We start from the raw sequence: 7697 nt of genomic DNA on the forward strand, positions 1-7697 counted from the left end.
AAAGAGGTTCCTATCACGAGAAACTTGGCGTAATGCAATCTTTAGTATTAAGCATAGATGCCTAGTTCAGAATTGAAACTGACACCTAATTCCATGCCCTATACTAAGACCGGGGGACGGTAGATGGAAGGATCGTACCCGTATGGATTCGAGAGCTTGAAAGTTCACATGGATATTTGCTTAGTCTCTAGTGCCATGGACCATTTGTAGACGGTCACCCATGGTGACCGACTTTCTTAACCAAGGGTTGATAAAGAATTATTAATTAAATTAGAGTTAATTAATAATAGTGTTTGACACTAGACCAAGTCTAGTTGAAAGGTGAACTTAAAGAGTCACACACAAATTACCAAAAAGGAACGAGGAATTAATTGAGAATTAATTTCGTAAGTAATTGAATTACTTACAAATCAGAGGGATCATTGGATGGAGGAGCTCGGTGATAAATTAATAGGATTAATTTATTTTGGGCTTACCCTTATTACTTAGTAACTTGGACTTATTAATTAATAAAGGTTTATTGGGCTTATGTATTTAACTGGATTAAATATATGATTGACTTAATTAGGTGGATTTAAATTGAATTGAATTTAATTAAAATTAGTTGGGCTTGCATTTTATCTCCATAAAATCGGCCAAGCACCCTAATTAAACTTGTTGGAAAAATCTAGGAAAAAAATAATTGATTAGAAATTATCACTTTTGAAAAATGCTACGTTAGTCATTTTTTATTTGAAATAAAGAATATATTACCTTATGGATTGTAGAATGAACCTAAACACATTCTAGTACATCCATCAAGGTATATATATTAGTTATTTGGAATAACTGATAACATAACACAACACAAAATTATTTTACTACCCTAGACACCTCAAAATCGGCCGCCCCTCTCTAAGCACACTTGGTCTATTCTTTTCTCCCTTATTCTCTTCTAGCAAAGGGAATCAAGGGATTCAATATTCCGCTATGGTGTGAACGTGTCTTTAGAGGACTTCTACGTTGAAGTCTCGTGTGAACGAATCAAAGGAGGTTCGAACTGAATCAAGAAAAAGGTAATCCATGATTTATGTTTCTTGCACTCCTAGTTTTAATTTTACCATAAACCCCTGTTTTAGTTATTGTTGTTATAATTAACTATATCGAACGCTGGTGCCCTTGGAATTGTGATTTTATTATGTTTGGTTTTTAACTTATGAATTTTTATTTACCGCTTCCGCTTGCGCACTCCTGGGCCGATGTAGGGCTACGGTATAATTTTTTTATTGTGTTCAAATGGTATCAAAGCCTGGTTTGATGTAGGGCTACGATTTTATGTGAATAAGCATGAAACATGATTTTATTGGTTTTGAAGCATGTTATTCGTTTTGCTTATTCTTGAATAATTGTATGGAAAAATTAACTTGTTTAATTTTTGCAATTTTTAGATGATTTAAGTATTTAAGAAAATTTGATTTTTTGGTAAAATACTTGCTTTTACTTTAAGTTTAATGTGTAGAAAATTTTTTTTGGTACTATAGCAGTGCACTACTAGTGCGCACGCAATGGGAGACAGTGCACACAAGGCCTCGCTCAAGCAGTGGATGTCGCGCGCGTGGGCATGCGTGCACACTGCGCAGGCCCTATGCGTGAAAATAATTTGGTACTGCAGCAGCGCATTGGGCAAGAGCTTGCATGCAGCCTGGCCAGAGCACGCGCTGTGTGAGCTCTCCTACAGCATCCACTACTTGTGCGGGCGAGTGCTTGTAGGCGATCTGCGCCCGCGGGCACTGGGCCGTTGTTGTCACTGACAGCCGACGACTGGGCCGTTTTTCGCTGTTTCTTCCGAAAAATTGGATTTTTTAATTTCTGCACATTTTCTGAAAGATATTATTTTTTGCTAATTTAATTTTGGCTAAAATTGAATTTTTTTAGAATTAAATTGCTTTAATTAATTTAGTTTGTTTTCGTGAATTGAATGCACAGAACGTTCTCATCCTTTTAAATTGTAAATTTTAAGCTTGTTGTTTTCTGCATATAATTGTATGTCGTGATATTGAATATCACGTTATTTTCCTTAGGATGTTAATTTTCTTATCTAGCATGATTAATTGTTATTATGTGCTAGCTGAATGTGGATGGATAATCATGGAGCCTTAGACCGCATGTATGCCTTTTAATTTTGTTGGGTGGGCCCGTGTACCCTCTTGCGATTTATTTTCTCCTGTCTATCTTGTTTTATGCTTTGGAATAATAAGGCTTGCTCTCCTCCCCATTATGTACTCCCCTGACTTCTGATCGGGGTTTCCTATTTTAGTTGTAATGAGAGTAGTGTAGAAAATTTTTGTGAGGTTTTCTATTTCAAGCAAGTCCATAGAGAAAAAGGTCTATGGAGAAGATGGTCCACAGAGGAGAAGCCCACGAAGAAGGTGGCCCACGAATATATTACAAGGCCCATCTATATGTTGATGGGTAAAATATTTTGTAATAGTATAGGGCCACCTTAGACTGACCATAGACTCACTACAGGCTCGGTGGGTCGCATAGGTTGGGCTAGTGATCATCCCATAGGTGCGTGTTCAATTGTGTTGCGATGATTTATTGCTTTAGCATTTGATATTATGCATGCAACACAATTTTGTGATGAGGTCTCGGTCAAACAAATTCAAAATTAAAGCAAGTTGGTAGTTTATCCAAGTTATCTACCTTTAGACTTTTTGACTCTACCAACTTTTCTCATCCTCTCATTAGAGATATGACCTAACCTCGCAAGCCAAATTTGTACTTTTCATGATTATCTAATTTTCATTTTTGTTGGGCAGTCATAATTCAATTTGACTGTTGGAGAATGTAAAGATCATTTATTAATGTACCAAGTAGATGAAGATTATTATCAATCATCAAATAAAAACTATTTTTATCGATCTTAAACACACAACCATCATTGTCTAAAACAGGAATGAAAATAATATTTTTGATCATGCTCGGTACATAATAAAAGTTCTTTAATTCTATCCGAATATGATCACAAATAGCTAAGTTGAGAGATCCCATGGCTTCCACAGCAATGACCTTGCCATTACCAAACCTTATGGCTATCTCGTCCTTAAGTAGCCTTTTGCTTCTTTCCAACACCTACAAATCATTACAGATCTAAGCTCCACAGCTAGTATCCAATACCCAAGAAGTAGAATTAGTTATCATATTCAGTTCAATCACAAACATACCTAGGTTGGAGGGGAGTTGTGGGCACTCCGTCTTCTAATGCCCCTTTTCAAGGCAAAGAAAGCAGACATCATTTGTCCTCGAACGTTGTGAACCGCCATTCTTTCCTTGTTCTTTTCCCTTTCCCATCAGAGCAACAGGGGCGTTAGGAGCTCTAGCAGTGGCTGTGACAGTTTTTCCCTTTCCCTTCTTCCTCTTCCAGCATCCGACCCTCTTGCCTTTCTCCTTGGAAGTCGAAGCCCCTCCTATCAATACTGCAGGCGTAGACTTGAGGGTCATTGCCTCTTATTGGACCAACATATTAATTAACTCATGAATAGACTTCTCAAGTCCCTTCATGTTGTAGTTGATAATAAATAGGTCATAGGACGGAGGAAGTGATTGGAGGATCACATTGATGTACGTGTTATTATCAAGTCCAACTTTGATGTCTTCAAGCTTCTAGTATCTTGACCCCATGACTTTGCATAGAGGATCCCTCAGTCATCTTGATCTCGAAAAATACTTTTGTAGTGGCATATCTAGTATGCCTATTAGGAATTGCATAAACCTCTTTCATGCATAGCATTATGGAGGGAACATCTGCCGAGCTATCATATTGTTTTTGGATGTCATTGGTCGTCAAAGCTAATATGATACTGCGGACCTTGGAGTTTTCCTCATGCCACTTTTTGAACATCACATGTTCTTCAGGCGAGGACCTTTCCTGCAAGATCATCGGGAGACCATTTCCTAGTTAAAGGAATTGGTATGGCCCGAAAATGCGGTGGAAGCGTGAAATAAAAAATAATAAAATGGTACAAAGGGTGTTCCCTTTAAAAGTTCCGGGCATCCAGTGTTTGTCAAAAGCATAATAACAAACATATAAGCAAGCTATATATGTGGCTAAAGGATGAAATAAAAGTATAAAAATACAACATGTAACTAGATGAGCAGCAACATGCGTTGTTTCCCTTTTCGTTCCTCTTTCGTTCACTTTATGATCCAAATTAGAACCCCTCTAATTTGTCCATACCACACTATGGAATAGATATAGTTCTTTTTCTATTGCTAGATAGAACAAAGAACAGGAAGAAAAACAACTCCAAACAAATACTATTATTTAGTGCTTTTGGATTGTTTTATGTTCTAACTTGAATCAAATTCACTGTAGAACAAAAAGGAGAATATATTTGAGAGAGAAAAAGAGCCATATTCGTGATTTATGTCTTAGGTTAAGGTGGATATGTGTATAATTCTTTATATTACATACAATTAAATTTAAAATTTAATAACTATCAAGTTTGCCTCCAAGGCAACCTATACACACACGTGCATATAACCTTCAACCATGATGAAATAACCACTCCATGTTGTTCATTATAGTGAGGAGTTTCAACTCCTTCTTAACTTGCTCCAACCTCCTTCAAATGAGCTTGGACTTCAAGTATGCATCGGGTTTGATATAATCAAATTAAATCAAACTCAACTAAAGTTCATTGGACAATAATTAATTAAATTAATTTTCGTCCAGCTAAGTCCAAAAATTCATCTAATTCACTCAAATAAATCTAAGCCCAAACACGAATTAATTAATTTAATTAATTAATTAAGCCAAACCTAATAAATTAATCCAATTAATTTAAAAGTGTTAAGCCCAAAAATTAATTAATCCAATTAAATTAATTCTTGAGCCATCCATCAAATGGATTATTAAATAAATGATGCAATCATTTATATATTCTCTTTGAATTAATTTAATCCAATTAAATTAATTTATTTCTTCACGAATTAATTCCACCAATTTCATAGTGATTGTGTGTGACTCTTTAGGTTTACCCTCAGTTAGACTTGGCATTGTGTCTAACATAAATAATTAACTAAATTTTATTTAATTAATTATTTTTAATTAACAATTAATCATAAACGACCGTCACAATGGGTGGCCATCTAGAAACGGTCCATGACACTATAGGCTAGGTGAATGTTGGCGTGAACATTTAAGCTCTCGAGTTCCATACAAATACGGTCCTTCCGTCGACCATTTCCTGGCCTTAGTCTAGGGCATGAAATTGGGCATCGGTTCCCATCCTGGACCAGACTACTATGCTGAATACTTGAAATGCGTTAAGTCTATTGATCGAAGAAAACCATTTCTTATTCGACGAATCGGTATGGCCATAGAATTAGAGAGTCTAAACCATCTCAGAGCATATAGAAAATATATCCATCATATACTGATAGGGGACAGATTCTATCTTGAAATCCACCGTCCTCACTACATACTCCAACTACACTGGACAAGACTTATAACAACCACATCGAAGACATAGTCATCTCAAGCCAGATCCATGATATAGCCATCATATTCATGCGACTGCCATGATTTCTCAAGTCTGAGTACTAATCATATATTATCGGAGTAAGAAATTCAAGTCATACCGACTAAGCCTCCAAGGCTTCCATATGACAATTTTCGCGAGTCAGTTCAATTAGTTAACAACCTTGTCAACTAATCCACTAAAATTGCATAAACATCCCATGTCTGTCGCTAATGAAACACGACAGTCATCTAATGAATGCAATACTTAGTGCAAGTCTCTATAGGAGTCTTGATGCCCAGTCTCGAGGTCCTCGACTTGAAATGTTTTAGACCAACCCTCAAAAGTTGGTTTCTAACTGTCATCTAGTGCGCAACTTAGTTACGTGGGTTATTCAATTTGTGGCCTCCCGCTTGAAACCATTCCAAGCCACCACATCACCATTAAGTTTGAATGTACATTCAAATTGAGACTAGTCAGTATTCACATATAATTGGAAGCTAGTATCGCCATAGCCTTCCAAAATCAACTTGTTAGAATAGGTGACTTGAAAGACAATTAGATTGGTATACTTGTAACCCATTCTAACAGTAACTCGATTCAATGTAATATTATTTAGTGAATAAAATGAGTATTCGCTACTGGCATTTTCTTTGTTGTGCTCATTATATATGTTTGCATATTTTTTAAACATCACAACAAATCCCACAGACCACTTTGACAACTATGAAACAGTTGGACTACGCATTGGATGGAGGTCATGAAATCAACTATCAAGGTTTGGGTTTGAAATGTTCTAAGTCGAGAACCTCAAGAATGGGCATCGAGTGTTCTATGGAGACTTACATTAAGAGTTGCATTCATTTGATGAGTGTCGTGTTTCATTGGCGACAAACGTGGGGACGTCTATGCGATCTTAGTGGGTCGATTGACTAGGTGTCGAATTGACTGAACTAATTCCTGGGGATCGTCATATGGAAGTCTTGGAGGCTTGGTCTGTATAACTAGAATCCCCGACTCCAATAGTATGGGAGTAGTCCTCACACTTGAGGAATCACGGCAGTCATGTGAGTATGATGACTGCATCTTGAATTTGTGTAGAGGTGATCGTGTGTCATCATAAGTCTTGTCCAATACAGTTAAAGCATGTAGCAACGATGGTGAGTTTCAAGAACAGGATCCGTCCCCTGTCAATACATGACAGAAGTATCTCCTATACACTTGGAGATGCGTTCACGCTCTATGAACTTGTGGCCATAGTCATTGGTCAAATAGGGAAATGGGTTTCTATGTCGAGCAATTTGACTACGGTCTCAAGTATTAAGCATAGACGCCTAGTCCAGGATGGGAGCCGACACTCAATTTCATGCCCTAAACTAAGGCTGGAGAGGGTAGACGAAAACACCATACCCGTATGGACTCGAGAGCCTAAAAGTTCACATTAATATTCGCCTAGTCTCTAGTACCATGGACCGTTGATAGACGGTCACCCATGGTGACAGGCTTTCTTGATCAAGGGTTGATCGAGAATTATTAATTAAATTAGATTTAATTAATAGTAGTGTTTGACATTAGCCCAAGTCTAGCTGAAAGGTGAACCTAAAGAGTTACACACAAATCACTAAGCAGGGATGAAGAATTAATTGGAAATTAATTCCATAAGAATTGGATTACTTTAAATGAGAGAGATCCATTGGATGACGGAGCCCATGGATAAATTAATAAAATTAATTTATATTAGGCTTGCCCTTATTATTTAATAAATTGGACTTATTAATTAATAAATACTTATTAGGCTCATGTATTTAATTGATTAAATATATGATGGGCTTAATTAGGTGAATTTTAATTAAACTGGATTAAATTAAAATTAGTTGGGCCTTGTATTTTATTTTAATAAAATTGGCAAAGCACCTATAGTTAAACACACTAGATAATTCTGGAAAGGAAATAAGTGACTAGCGATTATCACTTTTGAAAGTGCTATGTTGGTCATTCTTTATTTAGAATAGAGAATATATTGGCTTATGGATTATGGAATGAACCTACATACATTCTAGTACATCCATACAAGGTACATATATTAGTTATTTGGAATAACTAATAATTTAACACAACACAAAAAAATTTCCTTTCCTGAAACCCCCAATTCGCCCCCCCCCCCCCCCAAACACTCTTGGTGTTTTTTTCCCT

Source organism: Sesamum indicum, linkage group LG10, assembly GCF_000512975.1.
Source record: "Sesamum indicum cultivar Zhongzhi No. 13 linkage group LG10, S_indicum_v1.0, whole genome shotgun sequence".
In the NCBI taxonomy this organism is placed as follows: Eukaryota; Viridiplantae; Streptophyta; class Magnoliopsida; order Lamiales; family Pedaliaceae; genus Sesamum; species Sesamum indicum.